The 23,873-nt window shown below is 43.3% G+C and overlaps 1 pseudogene; it reads left to right on the top strand.

The window, feature by feature from the left end:
• LOC135876224 (uncharacterized) overlaps nucleotides 1-23,873 on the top strand; it is a 38,359-nt pseudogene that overhangs the window by 3,388 nt on the left and 11,098 nt on the right.

Below are 23,873 nucleotides of genomic sequence, written 5' to 3'. Positions count from 1 at the left end.
AGCAAAATGTGCACCTCTAGAATTGGCTTGTACAGTCACCAGAGGGCACACCATAAGACCAACAACTGATGATCTGCACAGATTTGTCATCATCGGATTTGATGGACTACCAAGACTTTCTCCACACCAGTCATGATTTTATAAATCTCTATCGTATCCCCCCTTAGTCATATCTTTTCCAAGCTGAAAAGACCGGGACTTTTCAATCTCTCCTCATACGGAAGCTGTTCCATACCCCCTAATCATTTTTTGTTGCCCTTTTCTGAACCTTTTCCAATTCAAATATATTTTTTGAGATGGGGCGACCACATCTGCATGCAGTATTCAACATGTGGGCATACCATGGATTTATATAGAGGCAATATATTTTCTGTCATATTATCTATCCCTTTCTTAATGATTCCAACATTGTGGGGTTTTTTTGGACTTCCGGTGCACACTGAGTGGATGTTTTCAGAGCACTATCCACAATGACTCCAAGATCTTTCTTGAGTGGTAACAGCTAATTTAGACCCCATCATTTTATATGTATAGTTGGGATTGTTTTCCAATGTGCATTACTTTGCATTTATCAACAATAAATTTCAGCTGCCATTTTGTTGCCCATTCACCCAGTTTTGAGAGAGCCCTTTGTAGCTTAGTTAAGTCCCAGACAGACTGCAATCTTGAGTAGTTTTGTGTTATCTGCAAATTTTGCTGCCTCACTGTTTACCCCTTTTTCCAGATTATTTATGAATGTTAAATAGGACTGGGCCCAGTACAGACCCCTGTGGGACACCACTATTTACCTCTCTCCATTCTGAAGACTGACCAGTTATTCCTACCCTTTGTTTTCTATCTTTTAACAAGTTACCAATCCATGAGAGAACCTTCCCTCTTATCCCGTGACAGCTTACTTTACTTCAGAGCCTTTGGTGAGGGATCTTGTCAAAGGCTTTCTGAAAATCTAAATACACTATATCCACTGGATCCCCCTGGTCCACATGCATGTTGACCCCTCCCCCCCAAAGAATTCTAGTAGGTTGGTGAGGCATGATTTCCCTTTACAAAAACCATGTTGACTCTTCCCCAACAGATTATATTCATCTGTTTCTGACAATTTTGGTCTTTACTATAGTTTCAACCAGTTTGCCCAGTACCGAAGTCAGGCTTACTGGCCTGTAATTGCCAGGGTCACCGCTGGAGCTCTTTTTAAAAATTGGTGTCACATTAGCTGTCATTTGGTACAGAAGCTGATTTAAATGATAGGTTACAGACTATAATTACTAGTCCTGCAATTTCACATTTGAGTTCCTTCAGAAATCTTGGATGAATAACATCTGGTCCTGGTGACTTACTGCTGTTTAGTTAATCAATTTGTTCCAAAACCTCCTCTAATGACACCTAAATCTGGGACAGTTCCTCAGATTTGTCACCTAAAAAGAATGGCTCCGGTTCAGGAATCTCCCTCACATCCTCAACCATGAAGACCAGTGCAAAGAATTCCTTGTTTTTCCGCAGTAGCCTTGAAGACTTGCACTACTACTGTGTTATAAGGAAACTCCTCTCCAGTTACTAATCAGTGAGATCACACTGGGTCTTGTAACAGATTCTTTGCTTCTACTGGCCAGGGGTCTTCTCTTTTCTCCAGACTTCATTAAACAGTTGTTTCAATTTCATTAAAGTGGTGGTATTAAATGCTGCTAGCGTTTTTGCTGTCACTTGATCATCTCCTGCCACTGTTTTTCAGCTTCTTGAGTGTAGCCTGTACTTCTGACATCTCTGATGGATTGATGTTAATGTCAGATTGATCAGATTCACGTTTCATCAAAATCTGGTGCTTAATGTATCTGGGTCTGCAGAGAACTTCTTTGAAATGCTCCATCTAGCTATTTTTCTGTTCCAGCTGAGTTGTAAGCATTTTTCCATCTTTGCTTTTTATTGGCCCATCTTCTGTTTTGAAATTTCCACCAAGGTTTTAGTCACTTAGGAAACCACAGAGCCATTTACAATTTTTTTTTGTGGGGGGCGGAGGGGGGAAATTTGGATCACTTTATATGTAGTCTGTCCTTTCCTCTTATAACATCTTCAGTGGCAATATATCTATGAACATACAATATTAGGCCTTTTTAACCTGGAAGATATTCAATTGTTTTTATTTTTAACTGCATAGCCAAATCTGTCTATATAAAATGTTGCATTATCACAAGAATTTTAGTGCCATTATATTTGAGACACTGTCCTGCACCAGTGATGCTGAACTGATGAATTGTATGGATCCTTTCAAGTATGGAGAGAAGGATCTCTAACTGCATGGTATTCAGCAAGTTGGAAGCATAATGACCTCCCTAACAGATGGAAAGGGTCCTTTTAATGGAAGACCAAGCTAGTTGCATGCAGTTGACTCAACCTGTCCACTACCAGCTCTGGTTAAGAGGTTTATCACCGTTAGAATGTTTCTGTCGAAGATGAGGCAATATTAACTTATTTCCAGGAGAGCTTTAGTTGGCTTTCATGAAGTAGCAGTAAATGCCCATAAGTCATCAACTATTTCTAATCAAACACTAGCGAGGTTCTGTGACCATAATCATATGCCTGAAGTTGGAAGCCGCTGTTGGCTCCGGTGGAAGGCTGATTTAAAAATAGGTCACGTACCTGTCAAAAAAAAAATTTCCCTTCAAAAAATGTAAACGCTTTTATAACAAAGCAAACACCATGCATTCCCAAAGGGGATGTGCTTTGTTTGTGTATATGGCACTATATCAGCCTTTCATTATTATCTACCTATTCAAAGAGGATGTTTTCTGTTTCATGTGTATGGTTGCATGTTCCTCATTCCTGGTCTGTCCCCAAAGGAGAGAACCTGTGGGGGGAAAAAAAGATTGGCAAGAGGAGGAAAAAAGCAAAAGAGAACGCTGCAGCAACAGCCTCTTCACACTGTCATAGGACAACTTCAAAAAGATGGGTGTAATAAATTAATGGCAAGCTCAGGCAGGCTTCCTACGTAGGAAGCAGTTGCTGGAGCAGCAGCAGGTAACAAGTTGCCTCTGCTTTGTTTCTTACAGGTCAGAATTAATCTAGCTTCAAACATATGCTAGGGATACACAGACAGAGCAGATCCTCTTATTTACAACACAGGTCCATCCCATCTCCTTCCTACAGTTTCATGATCATAGGCACAAGCTCTCTCTTTACAGGGAGCCTGTCATTATCATTAAAGAATAACACAATAGAGTATTGTCATTCATTTTCTCCTTCCAGGTTGTTTAAATCAGGGGTCTCAAACTCAAATGACCACGGGGGCCACATGAGGACTAGTGCATTGGCCATCACTGACACCCCCGCCTCACTGTCACTGGTCCCACCCCCACTCCACCCCTTCCATGAGGCCCCACCTCTTCCCACCCCTTCCCCAAAGTCCCCACCCCAACGCTGCCCCTTCCCTGCTACTGGGGGTGCAGGGTGTGGCAGGGAGCTCAGGGCAGGGGGTTGGGGTGCAGGGTGCAAGCTCCGGCCCGACGCTGCTTACCTAGACCCACGGCCCCTGGGGGAGCGGGGGTGGGCACAGGGCTCCCTGCTGCTGCTCCTCCAGGTACCTCCCACAAAGCTCTCATTGGCCGCGGTTCCCTGTTCCAAGCCAATGGGAGCTGCAGGGGGCGGTACCTTGAAGTGAGGCAACACAGGAGCCCTCTGCCTCCTCCCCCCTCCCCAAGGGGACATGCTGCCAGCCGCTTCTGTAGTTTGCCCACCCCTGGCCTGGAGATAGGCAGAGGGGTGGGGTGGGGGTGCGGGGAGCTTGGCGGGCCGCACAGAAGAGCCCCTCGGGCTGCGTGTTTGAGACCCCTGGTTTAAATGCTGCCAGAACAGCAAATCTAGCTAATTATTAACCTAACATATGCATCGGTGTAAAACAGGGGTTCTCAAACTTAATTGCACCATGACCCTCTTCTGAACAAGAAAAACTACTACGTGAGCCCAGGACGGGGGACCGAAGCCTGGGCCCTCCCAAGCCCTGCCACCCCAGGCAGGGGAGCCAAAGCTAAAGCCCTGGGGCTTTAGCCCCAAGTAGGGGAGGGGGAGCTGTAACTAGTGAGTCCCACCTAGGACTGAAGCCCTCAGGCTTCAGCTTTGGCCCTGGGCAGTGGGGCTCGTGCTACCACCATTAAAATGGGGTCTCGACCCTCAGTCTGAGAACTGCTGGTGTAAAAATCAAATATACTTCAATTTAAAACCAAAAATTTGAAAATCCAGTTCTTCCCTGAGGTCAAGATGCTGTGTTCCCTTCTAAGTACTGATGACAATGCAGAAAAGCATAGCAGAGTCCTACTTGGCTCTTGCCAGGTGTTTGGCGTGAAGGAAGAGCTGTTTTACAAACAACTTGTGTTGTTTTTTTTTATAAAGTCTTTAAAGTACAGAATCATTAAAATCCAAGATGACCCATCTAAGATATTTATACGTCCCCCATCAACATTGTATTTGAATAATTCACAATGTCCATGTGAGGTACAGAAATAATAGTATCCCCTTTTTACAGATGGGGAACTGAGGCACAGCAGAGACTTAAGGCCAGATTCTTAAAGGCACACCAGTGTCTCACTCCTGTTGATTTCAGTGGGAATTAGGGACATAAATACTTTAAATCTGGCCCTAAGTGACTTGCTCAGGGTCATTCAGGAAGTCCTATGACCGAGCAGGGAACCAAGCCCAGGTTAGTACCCTGAGCCATCCTTCCTTTCCATCTGTCTGGGGTAATTAGACTATCTAATGCAGGGGTCAGCAACCTCTGGCACGCGGCTCACCAGGGTAAGCACCCTGGCGGGCCGGGCCAGTTTGTTTACCTGCCGGGTCCACAGGTTCGGCCGATTGCGGCTCCCACTGGCCACGGTTCGCTGCTCCAGGCCAATGGGGGCGGTGGGAAGCTGCGGCCAGCACATCCCTCGGCCCGCGCCGCTTCCCGCAGCCCCCATTGGCGTGGAACGGCGAACCGTGGCCAGTGGGAGCCGCGATCGGCCGAACCTGCGGACGTGGCAGGTAAACTGGCCCGGCCCGCCAGGGTGCTTACCCTGGCGAGCCGCGTGCCAGAGGTTGTTGACCCCGATCTAATGCATCCCCCTGCCAGTATGAGGTTGTTTTGCTACTGAACACTTACTAACATTTTCTCCAATCTAGTTTTCATTGCCCCAAGCAGTGGGGTGTCCGCCATTTCCTTTAGAAAATTATTATTCTGCCATTAAATAGATCTCTCATATTTACCCTGTTTTATCCTGTCTTAATGTCATTGTTTGTCATAGCCCTACATATAACCATCAGTACTTCTTCTCCCTTCTAGTGTTTGCTCTTTATAAGTAAGTGGTGTGTTTTTTTGTTTTTGTTTTTATGGGATCATAGATGTATAGGACTTGAAGGGACCTCAAGAGGTCATCTACTCCATCCCCATATATTGAGGCAGGATTAACATCCCTTAGTTATCACTTAGAAAAGCTGCATATTACTAACTCTTCTAATCTTTCCTAATCAGTTTTTCTAGACCTGTACTTATTTTTGCTTCTTTCTGAACTCTCTAATTTGTCAATATCTCCCTTTGCCTTCAGTTCTGGGAACCTCATGACATCTGCTTGGAGCAGTCACATAGAGGGACATTTACCTATCACCCCCCAGATGTATTAACTTTTTATTTTTTTCTATCTAAACTTATGTTTTGTTTTTCTGCTTGCTTCCATTTTCTGTTTCCTCCCATGTTGTTTCTTGGTGTTCACAACTCCTCCCAATGTAATGTCACCCACAAATGTCATTAACATGCTTTTTACCTCCTTTAAAACTCTGTGATAGTGTTTTTATATCCATCCCTATCTGCACCCCCTGTAAGAGTGTAGTCACTTACACTAGTGTAGAAGTGCTTATTCTAGATTGGGAAGTGAAACAAGCTATACCAGTATAGGGCATCTTTATACTGATAACTGCATCCCCAGACATGAAGAGGGTTATGTGTCATCACCAGTTCTGGGATATTCCAGCCCCCATCAAATGAGTCTTTAAAGGGGGCAAGTCTTTAGCTGCAGTTTCAATTCACTCTTGAGAGAGCAGGTCCTGGAAGTCATTGTAAAAACTCTTGCTTCCATTTCAAAGCACGTATTTATGTAGACAATATTCTGAATTGGGGAGGGAAGAGCAGCTTGGGACACACATTCCAGCATGGTGTGTCCTCCCTGTTTTGAATTGAAATCAAAACTTTAAAAATGCTACTGGGCCTTGCTTCTTGAATGAATCCAAAAAGGAGGCAGATTTTTTTAAGGGTTCCATGATAAACTATTTCCAAGGTTTTGTGGCACCATCAGACTTTTAAGGTGACTGTACTGCATATTCTATTGCTGGTTTTGAAGTCTCTAGGAGTTCCTCTTTGTTTTTACTGTCTTAAGAAGGGGTGCTGAGAGTCATTGAACCAAACTGTAAACTCTGTATATAATGGAAACCATTTCAAGCCAGGGGGTGTGACAGCATCCCTAGTCCCAGCTCCTATGGTTTTTAAAGATCTGCTCATCAACCCCCAATGTTTCAGTTTTGCCACATCTTTCAAAGGGGATGAAACTTAACAGATCTGTGACTTTCATGCATAAGGATGGGAACTGTGATCCTAAAGCATGTAATACCCACAAGCAGACACATGGCTTTAATCCTTTTATTTTATTCCAAGCCCTATAATTTAGAAAGCCAGGTGTCAATTACCAGCCTAACCAAATCCTCAATGATAGTGATCTGTGAGAGACAGCCTTCTGCCTCTGCCCTCCCCTCGCCTCCTTTAAGTCCTGTAAGAGTTAATCACTGTAAAGAATTGTTTGATCAGGCAAGAGTATTAAATGCTAGAAAGGTCCCCTCCCCCACCAGTATTAATGTATTCAGGATGCCATCAGTTAGCCTAAAGAGCAGCAAGCCTGACAGGACTGTGGGAGGAGTGAACTGTCCCAGCTGAACCCTGAGAAAGAGAAGCTGAGTTCCAAAAAAACTGGAAGCAGGTAAATTACAAATAATAGAAAAACTTGATCCATGGTACACAACAACCAAAACCTGTGTACAGGATAGTGATGAAGTAGGGAAAGTCAAACCTTTGAAACAGAATATGGAAAACGGCACTCAGAGTTTGAATAACTATAGTAAGAAGCAACAGAGGGTCCTGTGGATTTAACTATAGTGAAATCCTCACCATTGACTGGGGACTAGCCACTACTTGCTTCTGATTTCCCAAGTCTGTCTGCCAGTGTGGGGAAAGGAAAGTCTCATGAAGGAGGGTGATCATTGTGAATCTCTGAGAGTCCAACATGCTGCTGACACAGGAAAGGCTACAGTTTCTTAAAAGGCAGAGCGCTTTCCTCTGCTTGTTCTCTTAAACAACTCAATCACTTTACTTTGTATGATATCCACTTCCCCTGTGTCTCTAATTTAGACTGTAAGTACTTCACAGCCAGGGTGTACTTTCTTCCATGGCTGAAAAGTGCCATGCTCACTAGTGGTACACTGTAAGTAAAAATAATGGTGATAAAAGTTGCAATTAAATATTGGATTTTTGTAGTCTAAAACAGTTTTTTGGGTGGGGGAGGGAGGTAGCAGCTGAAGATAAGTGTTTACTGTGCTTATACAGTTGATGGCGGAGAGGGACCATGAGTGTTCAATCTCTAAAATTTCTTTCCTCCTCCTACTCGTCTCATTCCTTAGGCTCCTCAATACTTTTTTCTTTTTCTTTATGCTCTCTTTCTCCCCTGGGAAAGGCTTCTTTCCACACAGTCTCCTCTGCACATTCTTGGATCTTAACTGTGTATCTTCTTCTGAGTTAGATTGCTCAAGTTAGATCAGGGTTGGGACCTTGTCTGTTAGCATCTTGTGTAGGTCTGTATACACTCAGTAATCCAATCAAGTCAGGTAGTCTTTCTGAGGCTGCCACCTTCTTTGCCAGTACATAGCATACTGGAGTGCACTGATCAATAAATGAGTGATAGTTTTGAGCTGCTTTCCCTTTTTCATCTCCCCTTGGATGGATTCTAAGCAGCTCTGTAATTAACCCTCTACTTCTGATTAAGTGTAAAACCATGACTGAGAGTATCACAATATAGGGAACCACAGACCTTCATAAATGTTGGCCATTTATTAGAGAAAATAGCAACAAGTTACAAACTGAACAGACCTTCCTCCCCAGTCTCTGCTCCATCTTTCTTTGTTATCAGAGACCACTCCCTTTCTGGAATCTTCAGCACAGAGGTGTAGCCTGTGAGCCCAGCTCCACAAAGGGATTTAGGCCCTAAATGTAGGAGCCTAAGTCAGATTTAGGGGCCATTGTGATCCACAACCCCCATCTGCTAGGCTGCCACCTAAACCTGCAGGTGCCTAAACTTACTCGGCACTCTCATTTGTGCTGTGTGCGTTCCTAGGCACCTGTGTTTCTGCCCCTGGATGTGCACACTGCTGCCTGACTCTAGGCATCTGGACACCTATCTCCCACCTAAGCCCTGTGCGATCAATAAACTATCAGAAGATAAGCATTCCTGTGGCTACCTTCCCCATGGGGCCCGATTCAGCAGGTGTGATCTGACCATGCCTACTGAATTGAACCCCATTCAAAATCCAGGAGGCAGTGGTAGTGCTGTCGCATTTATAACTTTTAGCATAGTGGCTAGAGCAGCCAATGGGCTAGCGTGAGAGTGACTGATTCTATGGCCTGCTTGTTAGGGCACCCAACTGGAGGCAGAAGACCCAGGTTCCTTCACTCCATTGACTCTAATTTATCCAAAGTGGAACAACTTCAGTAGGAGAGACCAAGGGAGTCCCACATCAGAATACCCCCACAGCCCAGTGGCTGGAGCGCTCCTCTCCAATGTGAGAGACCCCAGTTCAAATACTCAGGATGTAGTGCGGAGACTCCTAACCACTGGGCTAAGAGTTTTAAGGGCACCACCATTTCTTCCTCCAGTTTCTTCCAAGAGTGGCTTAGGTGTCTAAGATGTCTGACTCCAGGAGTGGGGTTCCTTGCTGTGGATTGCAAGCAGAGATAGGCACCTTCCTTCAGCCTAGATTTGGGCACCTAACTCCATGTGAGGGGAAGGGCTTAGGACACAGCTCCCTGCCCAGCATGTAGGCACCTGTCTATTCCCACTCATTGTACAGGCAGGCTAGGGGCCTAATTTAGGCTTTGTAAATCCCATTGTTGTTCCAATGATTTTTTTTTTTCTAGGTGCCTAAAAGTTAGGTATGGCAATGTCCAGCATTGCAACACAGTCCCCTCTGTGGATTAGGGCTACAGACTATCCAGTCTACAACATCTGTCTTGAGTTTTGGGCCACTATTTGGATCAAGATGGAGCATTGCATGCTGGGACCTGCAGAGAATTTTGGCCTGCTAGCTCTAACTAAGCACTGTGCTAATCTGAGGCATATACAGAAAACATTGAGTACACTGTATTTTCTTGATGATCCTTGTGGGGATTAGGACTGTGCTTATATTAAACAATCATTCTGCCATTTTTAAATGGCCTGAGGACGTTTCCTTTTTCCACTGGCAGCAATCAGCTTCCATTAAGCTGGCAAGAGTCAGGAAGTCTGCTGCACCTCACCCAGTTAGTTCTGCTTGACCTCCCACTTGACTCTGTTACACCTTGCCTGTGATGGAGACCATGAACTGCTCTCAGGTTTCCACTTGAGTGTTGAAGTGTTAGTCCCATAATCCAGTGTGCAAGTGGCCAGTAAAATGGGTGCATGAGGCACAGGGCAAATTCCTGCTGTAACAGATAAGTCTCCGGCAGTCCCCGGCATGCTGATCAAAAGGTGCAGAAGAAGGTCAAGATTCTAGATAAGTAGAATGAGTGTTCCGGGAGAGTCCTATTATGTCCTCAGAGGCAGAGTGTTGTAACTTGTAATCCTCTTTATTTCACTTTGCATCAACAGAGATTCCTTCAGATTTCTGCTTTGTCTTTTGAGTTTCCTGCTCTAACATCAGTTCACATGATACAAGTACTATGATTATTGGTCTAAATTACTAAATTGAATCTTAGTTTCTGGCAATACAGACACTATCTATAAAACAATTGGCAGTGCTTCTTAGAAAATCTTAATATTTCCTTGTGATCCTAAGCACAGTGTAAACTTACAAGGGAAATTTCTTAAAATATAAAACTGAAGGAGTTATTGTCACTCAGAATTTAATCCTCTATAGAATATAAAGAAACTGGTATGGAGGTTTTGGGCACGTTTAGCCTTATTTGTATGCTATGGTAACTTGCAATTTATAAGGTAAAGCATATACTTGTGCCATTTTTTCCAGTTCAATCATTTAAAATATTTTGGTATTATCTAACTGGAAGTGTTGTGATTTATAGAATTGAATTCATTCCTGTCAATTTTTAGGCAGGCATGGCATGACATGGAGATGGCATAATCTCACGAACATCCATGCTAAGGTATTGCTTTCCCACCTATAAAACTTGGCAGGTATAAGCAGAGTCACTTTGTGCTGATGCCCCGTGTTCCTTTTAGAGACATCCTAGATAGTGGCAATGGGTGACCATTCCTAATCTTTCTTGAGGTCACTCAGCTGTGGAGTTCTGCACAGAACAAATAGGTCAGTTATTTAGCATCTCTCTCAGGCCACAAGGGGAGGTTGATATACAGATACCCAGCTCTTGGCCTCGGGCAGGGGACTGGGTTATAGGCAGTCATGCCTAGTGCTCAGAGCAGGGGTCAGAACCAGAATCCACAGTGTGGGTGTTGAGCAGCTACCGAGCCTCTGCAACTGCTGGGTTATGAACAAGCCACCTGATTAGCAAAGGCAATTTGGATGGTTCTGCTATGGCCCAGCTGCACTCATTGACCTGCCTAGTGACTAGGCAGGTGCAGCTGCTACTTCTCATTCCTGACCGCCTACTTCTCAGCAAATGGAGTTACTGACTCTCCTTAGTGATTTGGTGTCGGGATGAAGACCGGTCTCTAAACTAAACATAGTGAAGATGGAAGTGATGTTGACCAGAAGTGGGAACAAGTTTGAGACTGGCTGAAAAAGTGATTTTTTATGCCTTCATGGAAGATCTCTGCCCATCTTGAGTGGTCAGATTAGTATGTAGTTGCAGGTCCTCTGATTCTTCACTGCTCCAGGATACCCAACTAGCAGCAATGGGCAGGTAGGTTTTTTGTAACCTTCCACTAGTCAAATGACCACACCGTTCCTCTCCGATGCAGACTTAGTGACAATGATTTATGCATTTGTCACCTCCAGAATAAACACTAATGCAAAGTACCTGTTCAAGCCACAATAGTTCATGGGAGCTCCAGCTGGTGCAGCATGGAGCAGCCTACCTCTTACCCAAGGATGAATAATAGGAACCAGGGCCACCCGGGGGGCAAGTGGGGCAATTTGCCCCAGGCCCCGCAGGGGCCCCCACGAGAGTTTTTCGGGGCCCCTGCAGCGGGTTCCTTCCCGGGCCTCCGGAGCTTCTGGGTCTTCAGCAGCAGTTCGGCGGCGGGGGGTCCTTCCGCCCCGGGACCCGCCGCCGAAGTGCCCTGAAGACCCACGGTGGGGGTCCTTCCGCCCCGGGACCCGCCGCCGAAGTGCCGGGTCTTCGGCGGCAATTCGGCGGCAGGGGCCCCCTGCCGCCAAAGACCCCACGCCCCCTGAATCCTCTGGGCGGCCCTGATATGAACACATCACCAGTGGCACTCTGCCATCAGTAGTAGTTATCAAACAAATTCCAGGCCTGTTTCATGGTTCTTGTCCTTCATTTTAGAGTCCGGAATGGATTAGAGCCCCTTTTATCTCAGTGACTGTGTCCAGCACTATCTGCTCGCCATCATGTTTGCTGTACTCAGCAGGGGCACTTCACTTGAAATCTGAACTTTTGACAGTCAACAGCAGGGCCTAGGACCCAGGAATTCACTCCTTCAGGAGCTCAGGTTGAACCTGATTTCAGTCTTTAGAGTATCCTGCAAGACACATTTCTTTAAGCTAATGTTTCCTCAAACAACCATGTTGTAATCTATTGGGCCACAGATGGAATCTCCCAAGTCCCAGTTACTATAGATATCTGGTGGTTGAGCCTATAAAAATGCATATACATAACTAACTGATGGAAAACCATGCCCTAGCCACACAAAATATGGCTGATGCAACAATTTCTGCAGAGGATGTTATGCTGCATGCAGAGGGAAAGCAATCTGTCATTATTTCTATTCTGCTAGTAACCACGATATGCTAGATGTCCATACATAAGACAGTAGGTCTTGTATTCAGCTGCTTTCAATGGAGCTATGCCAATTTAGGTCTTCTGAGGTTCTTAAGTCAATTTACAAACATTAACTAAGCCCCACACTAACCTTGTGAAGTAGATACTTAATAATCCCCGTTTTACCGATGAGGATCCTGGTGAGGCACAGGGAAAGTCTGATGTGGAGTGACTTGCCCAAGGCCATTCAGGAAAGCTGTGCCAAAACTCCCACTGTTGTATTTTAAACACAAGATTATCTCTCCAGTCTTCACATAGTAGAGGTCTGAGCATTGTAGGACAACTGAATTACCTGATTACCCTCTTAAATTTTGCACCTCAGAGTAGCTGCATCCATTTTGTTCTCTAATCTTCCCTGCTTTCTCAATGCTATCTAATATTTTAAACTAGGCATGAACACTTTTGCTTTATATGTTCTACCTCAACCAGAAGCTATGGAGTTGATATAGGTGAAATTCTATGACCTTTGTGCTGCAGAAGATCAAACTAGATCATCATGGTCCTTCTGGCCTTAAAAAATTATTGCATCTCTGGTAAACCAAAGGAGACAACATTCTGATTTATGCTGTAACTAAATTCTCCTTTATTTTGACACTGCAAATGATTGATTCCTCATGTGTCTTCTCCTCCTCCTCCTCTTCCCCCTCCCCTGAAAAGTCATAATCATGCAAGTTTACTTCCAGTACATAGCCTCAGAATGTTATAGTGACCTCATACTGACTTTCATGCACAACACACAGACATGCCTTCCTCTTTTTTCTTACTTAGCTGCTGCTTGCATGCACCAATTATGATTAGAAAGGAAAACAGATTGTATAGATGTTGCAGTGTAAAATGATGAGAGTGGAAACAACTGTGACATGGGAAATGACCGTTGTACTCTCACCAATGAGCAACAGCGGAAACACAAGTGGGAAAACAAATAAGCTGTCAGGGAAGAAAACAAACAAGCCAAGAGAAAACACACAAGATAGAGATTCGTTTACAGGAAAATTTCCTCCCCATACTATTATACAAGGGAAAGTTTTTGAAGAAAATTCTTTCACAGTGGTCTTTTTAACATTCTAGATGCCAGTGTAGCTGAAACGCCTGTACTGAGGAATTAATCTCTAGAATTGTGATGTTGAGGTATGGCTAGAACATGCATTATGAAAGGTATAATGTTAGGTACATGAGAAGATAGTTGGTATACCAGATCAGACCACTGGGGACTCTGGTAGGCTAGTACCAGATGCTTTAGAAGAAAGCCAGGCAGGGTGGGAGAAACCCCCATAATGAATATTAGGAAGTAACCAATCCATGATGGAAGTGTTACTTCTACTCCCCATTATTCAGTGGTTGATTTATGTCCTGAAACATGAGGCTTTATATCCCTTTAAAAACATTTCATCTAATGTAACTCTGGATGCTGTCATCCATATAAGGGATGTCTTGTGGCAATGAGTGCCATAGGGTAATTTTGAAAAGAAAAAAATATTTTTAACATTTTCAAATGGTTGCCCTTCAATTTCACTGAATGGCCTCTTTTCCTTGTATGATGAAACTAACTATACTAAAACTTTCTAAAGCCATCTATTTATAAACAGTGCTGGGTTCCAAATAACTGGGGCAGGGGAGGAGAAGACCCATGTTAGAGACCACTCTGTGCAGAATTTTCTGCACAGTGGTGTTGTGACTGTCAAAGTAAATAAAATATTAGTTTGATATAAGGAATGGAATAAAAATGGCATAATTTTCAGTATGAGTTATGTAAATTAATGATCTGGACAAGGGTAAACAGTGAGGTGGCAAAGTTTGCAGATACTAAATTACTGAAGTTAGTTAAGACCAAAGCTGACTGTGAAGAGTAAAAAAGGGATCTCACAAACCTGGGTGACTAGTGCAAAAAAATGGCAGATTAAATTCAATGTTGATAAATGCAAGTAATGCACCTGGGAAAATATAATCCCAACTATACATACAAACTGAAGAGGTCTAATTTAGCTGTTACCACTGAAGAACAAGAACTACCTTATGAGTAGTTCTCTGAAAACATCTACTCAATGTGCAGTGGCAGCCAAAAAAGCGAACAATGTTAGGACCAGTTAGGAAAGGGATATACAAGAAGACATACCATACCATCTCCATACTAGTCATGATTTTATAGACCCCAATCATATCCCCCCATAGTCTTTCTTTTTCCAAGCTGAAAAATGCCAGTTTTATTAATCTCTCCTCATACGGTAGCCGTTCCATACCCCTAATCATTTTTGTTGCCCTTTCCTGAACCTTTTCCAAGTCCTATATCTCTTTTTTGAGATGGGGTGACCACATCTGCATTCAGTATTCAAGATGTGGGCGTACCATGGATTTATATAGAGGCAATATATTTTCTGTCTTATCTATCTCTTTCTTAATGATGCCCAACATTCTGTTTGCTTTTTTGACTGCCGCTGCACATTGAGTGGATGTTTTCCGAGAACTATCCACAGTGACTCCAAGATCTTTCATGAATGATAACCGCTTATTTAGACTCAGTCATTTTGTATGTATAGTTGGGATTGTTTTCCAATGTGCATTACTTTGCATTTATCAACATTGAATTTCATCTGTCATTTTGTTGCCCAGTCATCCAGTTTTGAGAGCTCTTTTTGTAGCTCTTCGCAATCACTTTGGACTTAACTATCTTGAGTAGTTTTGTATCCTCTGCAGATTTCCCCCCCTCACTGTTTACCCTTTTTCCAGATTATTAATTTGTGTAACTCATACTGAAAATATGCCATTTTTATTCCATTCCTTATATCAAACTAATATTTTATTTACTTTTTTGGTGGTCACAACACCGTTGTGCAGAAAATTCTGCACAGAGTTGTCTCTAATAACAGGGGTATCCTCCTCCTCCTACCCCCAGTTATTTGAAACTGTTTATAAATAGATCAGATTATACAGGGCCGGCGCTTCCACTAGGCGGTCGCCTAGGGTGGCAGGATGTTGGGGGTGGCATTTCGCTGCCCTCGGGGGAAATTTGGCAGCAAGGGGCTTCTTCCGCTCCCGGTCTTCGGCGGAAATTCGGCAGCGGGTCCTTCACTCGCTCTGGGACCCGCCGCTGAAGTGCCTTGAAGATCCGGAGCGGAAGGACCCCCGCCACCGAGAACGCAGCTTCAGAGGAGGAGCTGCCGCCGATTACTGTGGAGGAGCGCTGCCCCCTAGGGCAGCAAAAACCCTGGCGCCGCTCCTGAGATTATCCCTGCCACTGTGGATTAGCTCGATTTTGTCAACACTGCATCTTCTCTGCCATCATGTTGCCTATTTATCTACCTTGGTTAGATCCCTCTGAAGTTCCTCACAATCTTTCCCAGTCTGGACTAAACTAAATTTTGTATCAGACAGGTTTTGCCACCTGGCTGTTCACTCTTTTCTCCCCAATCATTAATATATGAAACAATAAGAAAGTAAACAAATCCTGGGCTAGCTAAGCCAAATTAGACCAGCTGAGGATCTGGCACAGATTCCTATTGGTTACCATTAGGCAAAAAAAAGTATCTTGTCATCTCTGTCCCAGTGAGAACTGTGCCTGTACATGATACCAAAAGAGGTAGTTTTGTTGTGCAACACACACACACACACACACACACACACACACACACGACACAAACATAAACTGTAAGAGATGGCTTTTTCAAATTACTACTTAACAAATAGAAAACAATGACTCTTCCAAGGTAAACCGTGCTCAAGCTGAAGGAGGGATGGGGAACTCCCTGCCTCCAGTAGAACTCCTGTCTTACCATAGAGGTGTGGAAATCAGAATCTGGCCCACTGCCTTTTGGTTTTCAAGTCTGGAAAGACAAGAGCTCCTTCCTTTAAATGTAAAAAAACCAGCCCTATTTTGTTAGCCTTTTGGCTCATTCTTCCCAACAAGCTTCTGTATAATAAATGAGAACAATTTCTAGAGCCTTATCAGAACACCAGCCAAGGAGTGTCTAGCCCACTATCTGCACCTTACGAAAGAAACAATGAGCAATTGAAAGCAGGCGGCAAGGCAAGTGCTGGTACACCCTCCCTAGAGAATGGCAGCGGCGGCCGGGAAGGAGGGAACGGCGGGGGGGATAATCATCGCCCTGTTGGGAACATAATAGCCCCAGGGTAGGCCACTGCAAACAGGAAGGGTGTGGACAGGATCTGAGTGCAGCTGCTGCTTTGCTAACAGCATCTGTTCCCACAGTCTTTGATCTGTGGGCATATGGCATTCTGTGCCACGAGATAAACAGGCTGTTGGAGGGGGGGTTGTTTGTGTTACATATAGCTCCTTAATGAGCAGTACGCCCAGGCAGCCATACACTGCAAATCCAGGAGCAACATGACCAAGCCATTTTTCAAAGGTTCTAGCAGGTCCTTGCAGTCTTTTCACAGGTTCAGGAGGATTACGTCATCTAACTATTTCTAGCCAACCCCAGATTTCTCACAGACTTGCATAATCACAGTTCTCCCTATCGCCCATGTAAAACTTCCTATGATCATTTTTTCTTGCTTGCCGCTGTAGCTGAATCTCTTAAAGCAGGGCACCCAAATTAATATAATTAACTCTCACGCGCACAATGATTCTAGTTGGCACATTGGCATGGCTCTGGCACTTTGCACTCCCTTGCTTGAGCCCCTAGGTTTGGAAATGAATTGGGAATTCCAAGTTCCAGGCTGCTGGAGACCAGAAACACTGCTTGAATGGGAATGCACTTGGATGTCTGCCCAGGGGCCCCAATCCATCTCCTTTTCAAGTCAATGGGAATCTTTCCAATAACGTCAATGAAAGTTGGATCAGCCTCATGGTGGATGGGAAGGGAAACTGAGCCAGTGTAATGGTTCCTGCTGCTTTGCTTTAAAAGCCTCAAAAGGAGAATGTTTCTCACCCTCCAACTGTTGTAAAGGTGGATGCTACAGAGATTAGAGGCAGGGGAATGGGAATGGTTGTGTTCCTGTTTTCTGAGGTTAAACACAGCATTGTAATTGGGTTTGCTTGTGTTTGCACATAACTTTTCATAATCACTGTGACTATATTTCACAACATTCTATGTACTTACCATGGGCCTTATCCACAACCCATTGAAGCCAATGGAAAGACTCCTGTATTTTTGGCTCTTTGGATAATAAACATAATATGAAGGAACAACATAGGCACAGTGGGGTTCAAATAATCGTGTTTACTAATTAGATACAACAAATAGCTACATATACTACTTCTGTGGCAGGGTTATAAACACAGGATACAAAGTGCCACTTGAGGCTTCACCAGCTATTAAAGGTATAGTATCCATTTCCTATACACTGCACTCCCCCATTAACTTAAACTGGCTTTGGAGCAAGCCCTCTGATTCCTACCTGGGCTAATTCCAGAGGTTTGAGACTGGTGGAGTGGGCAAACCTGGTGGGAATAGAGAAATGTACCCTTCCCCGCCCCTCCCCCTCTCGGGAGTTAGCAATCAATTTAATACTGGCCCAAGCAGAAGTGACAATTTGAAAGGAACATTCCATTGCTGCAATATATGGACTGATGTCAATATTAATAATTGTACAGTGACTACATTCCTTTGATCTGGCATTAAAAAAAACAAAACACCTAAAGTGAAGATGGAATGAGGAGCCAATTTTTGGTTTTGCAGACTTAGTTGATTAGGTGTGAGATTTTGTAAACAAAATCAGTTACAATTTAAGCCAAACCATTAAAGTTTGCGTTCAGATAAAAGTTTTTGAGTGTCTTTAGTTTCTGTCATGGACAAACTGAAGCAATTACAGTTTGGTTTTGCAACATCAGTTGGGTTCTGAGTTTGCAAAATTGAGCACAGTTGAGATCCAGATTAGATTTTTTTAACCCTACCCTAATCACCAGAGTTTTGTGTGGGTGAATATGTATGCATCATTGTAGCTGTGCTGGTCCCAGGATACTAGAGACAAGATGGGAGAGGTAATATCTCTTATTCAGCTGTCGTGTAAGAATATGTAAGTCAGGTAAGACAAACACACAAATATTGTTCAGTCTTTTCTGAAGGCCTGAATGATTTGGACTCCAGAACTGAGGCATGGTACTGCATTACCTTAACTCTATGCACATCCATAGGTTGTCAGAATGGTCAGGGAACATGCTACTGCAATACAAATAATTGTATTTGTAAGATGTAAAAATGCATCTTGAGGCCAGGGTTCCATTGTGCTAGGCATTCTACAGAGATATAAAAAGAGCCACCCCTGCTCCAAAAAGCTTGTCTCACACAGATTGTAACAGGCAGTCAGTCGGGAGGAGCACAAGGAAACAATGAAATGATACAAATGGGATTATAAACAGTGGACACACCACATCAGCTGCTTTTTTCACACTTTTAAAATTTTTTTACAAGGCTTTCTTTACACTCAAACAGTTTGCCTTGTCACACTTGGGGGATTGGTCCTGCAAACCATTATTTGCATAATTGACCATACTCGTGTCCCACTAAAATCAGTGGTGACTACTTGTACAAGGAAGGGCTTGCAGTTTCAAAGATGAAGCATATAAATAGTCACTATAGAGAATGTATGCTTTAGCTTTAAAATAATTTTAAAGAAATAAAAATGTTGTAAATGGGAAGAAGAAGGTTAATACACTGGACTGGAACTCAGGAGATCTAGGTTCAGATCCTGGCTCAGCCACAGACTTTCTGTGTGACCGTGGGCAAGTCACTAAATGTCAGTGCCCCATGTGTAAATTGGGGAGGATAATACTTCCTTTCTCCCACTCTTTCTGTTTAGACTGAGCTCTTTGAGGAATGACTGACTCCTACTATGTGTGTGTACAGTGCCTGGCAGAATGGGGCCTTAATCTCAGTAGGGACCTCAAGGTGCTTCTCTGAAATGCTTCCAGTTCCACACGCAAGGTCAGGAAGACAGCCAGAACTGCAGGGTCTCAATGTGTTGATGAGACAAAGTGTGTAGGGGAGGAAGTTCTTAGGTTTAATAGGAACTGGGAAACCTTTTGGGAAAGGAGGCACTCATACAGAAAGGATGGGCTCCACCTAAACCGAAAAGGAAGCAGACTGCTTGCATGTAAAATTAAACCGGTCATAGAGGAGTTTTTAAACTAAGGGCTGGGGGAAAGCTGACAGGTGCAGAGAAGCATGCAGTTTGGGCAGACATATCCCATAGGGATGAATTTATTGAGGGGGGAACTCTATATGCTAGTAAAGAGGATAGGAAAGAAGTTGGTAAAGTACATGTAGGCGCTAGTGAGGAATGATAAAACATAAGAGTCCCATTTTTAAAAGAACAAATGAATATTGGCAAAAATGTACAAATGCTTATATACAAATACTTGCAGTCTAAATACTAAGGCAGGTGAACTAGAGTGCCTGGCATTAAATGATTATATTGATATGATATGCATCATGGAATGAGGATATAATGAATGGGATGCAGTAACATTGGGGTACAAAATATATAGGAATGACAGAGCAGGTTGTGCTGTGGGGGAGTGGCACTATGTGAAAGAAAGCATAGAGTCCAAGTGAAAATCTTAAATGAATCAAACTGCACCATGGAATTTTGATCCATAGAAATGTTATGTTTGAACAATAAGATTATACCAGTAAGAATATACTTCTGATTACCAGACCAGGTTGGTGACTTGTGATTGTGAAATGCTCAGGGAGATTAAAGAGACTATAAAGGCATAAAATGCAATAATAATAAGGGGGGACTTCAACTACCATCCTATTTATTGGTTATATGTCAGCTCAGAAAGGATGCAGAGATAAAATTTCTAGACGCCATTAGTGACTGCTTCTTGGAGCAGCTTGTCCTGGAACCCACAAGGGGAGAGGCAATTTTTGATTTAGTCCTAAGTAGAGCAGAGGATCTGGTCCAAGAGGTGAATATCGCTGAATGGCTCTGTAATAGCAGCCGTAATGTAATTAAATTTAACATCTTTATAGGGGGGGAAAGTTCCAAAGAAACCCACCATAGCAGAATTTAACTTCAAAGAGGGGAATTACACAATGAGTTAAATGGATATTAAAAGGAATAATCACAAGGGTGAAATTCCTGCAAACTATATGAAGACTCTTTAAAAACAGCATAATAGAGGCTCAAACTAAATGTATACCCCACATTTAAAAAAAAAAAAAAAAAAAAAAAAGCAAGAAGACAAAAAAAGATGCCACCATGGCTAAGCAGCAGAATACAAGAGGTGGCTAGAGTCATAAAAGCATCCTTTAAAAACTGGAAGTCAAATCCTAATGAGGCAAATAGGAGCATAAACTCTGGCAAGTCAAATGTAAAAGTAGAATAAGGCAGGCCAAAAATAAATTTGAAGAGGAAGTAGCTAAGGGCACAAAAACTAACAGCAGAACTTTTTAAAGTGCATCAGAAGCAGAAAGACTGCAAACTAGTCCGTGGGGCTGCTGGATGACCAAGGTATTACAGGAGCCCTCAAGACAGACAAGGCTGTTGCGGAGAAGCTACATGAATTCTTTGCATTAATCTTTACTGCAGGGAATGTGAGGGGGATTCCCACACCTGAGCCATTCTTTTTATGTGACAAATCTGGGGAACTGTCCCAGACAGAGGTTTCAATAGAAGAGATTTTGGAATAAACTGATAAATTAAACAGTATTGAGTCACCAGAACCAGACAGTATTCACACATGAGTTCTGAAGAACTACTAATTGTGGTATGTAACCTATTGCTTAAATCAGACCCTGTATCAGATGATTGGAGGGTAGCTAATGTAATGCCTATTTTTAAAAAGGCTCCAGAGGAGATCCTGGCAATTATAGGCCTGTAAGACTAACTTCAGTCCCAGGCAAATTGGTTAAAACTGTAGTAAAGAACAAAATTATCAGACACAGATGAACATGACACACTCGGGAAAAGTCAACATGGCTTTTGTAAAGGGACATCTATTAGAAATCTGTCTGCACTGTATTAGAATTCTTTGAGAGAGTCCACAAGCATGTGGACAAGGGTGATCCAGTCGATGTAGTACACTTGGGTTTTTAGAAAGCCTTTGGCAAGGTTCCTCACCATAGGCTCTTAAGTGAAGTAATAAGTCATGGGATAAGAGGAAACTTCCCCTGAGATCAGTTACTGGGCTAAAAGATAGGAGACAAAGGGTGAGAATAAATTATCAGCTTTCACAATGGAGAAAACTTGATAGTATTTGTACTGGGACCTGTGCTGTTCAACATATTCATAAATGATCTGGAAAAAAGGGGTCAAAGTGAGGTGGCAACATTTGAAGATGATACAAAATTACTCAAGATAGTTAAGTCCAAATCTGACTGCAAAGAGTTAAAAAGGATCTCACAAAACTGGGTGAAATTCATTGTAGATAAGTGAGAAGAATGCACATTGGAAAAAAAATATCACAACTATACATACAAAATGATGGTGTCTAAATTGACTGTTACCACACAAGAAAGATCTTGGAGTTGTTATGGATAGTTCCCTGAAAACACCTGCTCAATATGCAGTGGCAGTCAAAAAAGCTAACAATGTTAGGAACCATTATGAAAATGATAGATAATAAAACAGAAAATATCATAATGTCACTTTATAAATCCATGGTACAACCACACCTTGAATACTGCATCCAGTCCTGGTTGCCTCTTCTCTAAAAATATTTTTTTTTAGAAATGGAAAAGGTACAGAGAAGGGCAACAAAAATGATTAGGGGTTCTAGAACAGCTTCCATCTGAGGAAAGATTAAAAAGACTTGGACTGTTCACCTTAGAAAAGAGACAACTAAGGAGAGTGTTCTATAAAATCATGAATGGTGTGGAGAAAGTGAAGACGGAAGTTTTTATTTACCCTCCTCACTCATAACACAAGGACTAGGGGTCACCCAATGAAATTAATAGGCAGCAGGTTTAAAACAAACAAAAGCAACTACTTCTTCACGCAACGCACAGTCAACTTGTGGAACTCATTGCCATGGAAGGTTATGAAGGCCAAAAATATAACTGGGTTCAAAAAAGAATTAGGTAAATTCCTGGAGAAGAGGTCCCTCAATTGCTATGAGCCAAGATTGTCAGGGATGCAGTCCCATGCTCTGAGTGTCCCTAAAACCTCTGACTACACAGCAGGGATAGATCACTCAGTTACTCTAGTCTGTTTACTCCATCTAAGGCATCTGGCACTGGTCACTGTCAGAAGACAGAATACTGGGCTAGATGGACCATTGGTCTGACCCAGTATGGCTGGTCATATGTCCCATAATACAAATGATAGTTATGAATGAACAAAGCACTGTATATGTACATCACATCATTTTCTTTATCAGTGTAACTATCCAGTAAGTGCAGATATTAATTAATATACTGTAAATTGGATGTTTGTATGCAGCAGATCTAGAACTATTATAGGTTTGCTCACTCATCTTATAATCTATGACTTATACACAAAAAACTAAGGAAACCTTAATTATGGCATTTAACTTTTGAGTGCTTTACTTTGCAACTTTAATAATAATCTTTTATCCCAGTTTTGGGGAGTGTAATATAGTGTACAGGCCAGTCAAACTGACATGACTGTTTAACTGAGCAGGATTGGATTAGGTTGGAAGGTGAGTGGGTCCAGATTGGCCCTGTGGATTCTGGAATCTATTTTTATTTTTTCCTTCTAATTCATAGTTTGGAGCTGTGGCGCACATTTAAAGTAGGGGGACATAGATTTGCTCCCTCTTTTTTCCCGCTTGATCCTCCTTTTCCTTTCTGAGGTGCCCCCATCAGCCTGAAACCCCTGGCCGATGAAATCGTACACTCCAAATTTGAGTGAGTGGCATTGCGACCTGGCACATGGGGTCATAGCACCACTTGTGACCCCGCACACCAGGTCACAACACCACTCACTTAAATTTGGCCAGCCTGCTGCCAGGGCCGGCTCCAGGGTTTTTGCCGCCCCAAGCAGCGCAAAAAAAAAAAAAAAGCCGCGATCTGCAGCGGCAATTCGGCGGGAGGTCCTTCACTTTGAGCGGGAGTGAGGGACCGTCCGCCGAATTGCCGCCGAATAGTTGGACGTGCCGCCCCTCTCCAGAGTGGCCGCCCCAAGCACCTGCTTGGCAAGCTGGTGCCTGGAGCCGGCCCTGCCTGCTGCTCCACTACATTTCAGTAAGTGGCAGCTGGGCCAAATTTTACTGATTGATTGGTGTTGCGACCTAGTGCATGGGGTTGCAGTGCCACTCAGGTATGGCCTGGCCAAATGGTTGTGCCATGGCCCAGGGAGTCGCTCCCAGCTGTGCTGCCTGCTCTGCTTACTTCTGATTTTTAACTTTTCTTGTTTTTCCTTTAATATCAGAGATTGGGCCCAAACCAAAGCCCTGGATCCAAAACCACCTATCACTTTGGCTGTTTGCAAAATTTGGAAGCAGATCTGAATTTCAATGCGAGCCCAGCTTGGTTTAATATGGGACAAATCCTGAAGTCCATGCACGGGGCTGAATAATTTCACCCACCTCCGCTGCCCCAACCTTTGCATGGTAGAAGGAAACCCTCCTCATCTCTGCCTGGAAGGGGGATGTGATTAAATGGCGTTGGTGATACCTTCCCCTTGACCCTGCTGACATCTTTCTGTTCATTCAGGATCCACATGGTGGCTGGGAGAGCAGTGAGTGAGTGGATGGGCTGCTGTTCCAGCAGAAATG

This window comes from Emys orbicularis, chromosome 3 (genome assembly GCF_028017835.1).
Source record: "Emys orbicularis isolate rEmyOrb1 chromosome 3, rEmyOrb1.hap1, whole genome shotgun sequence".
NCBI lineage: Eukaryota > Metazoa > Chordata > Testudines > Emydidae > Emys > Emys orbicularis.
This window is presented reverse-complemented; position numbering and strand designations above follow the sequence as displayed.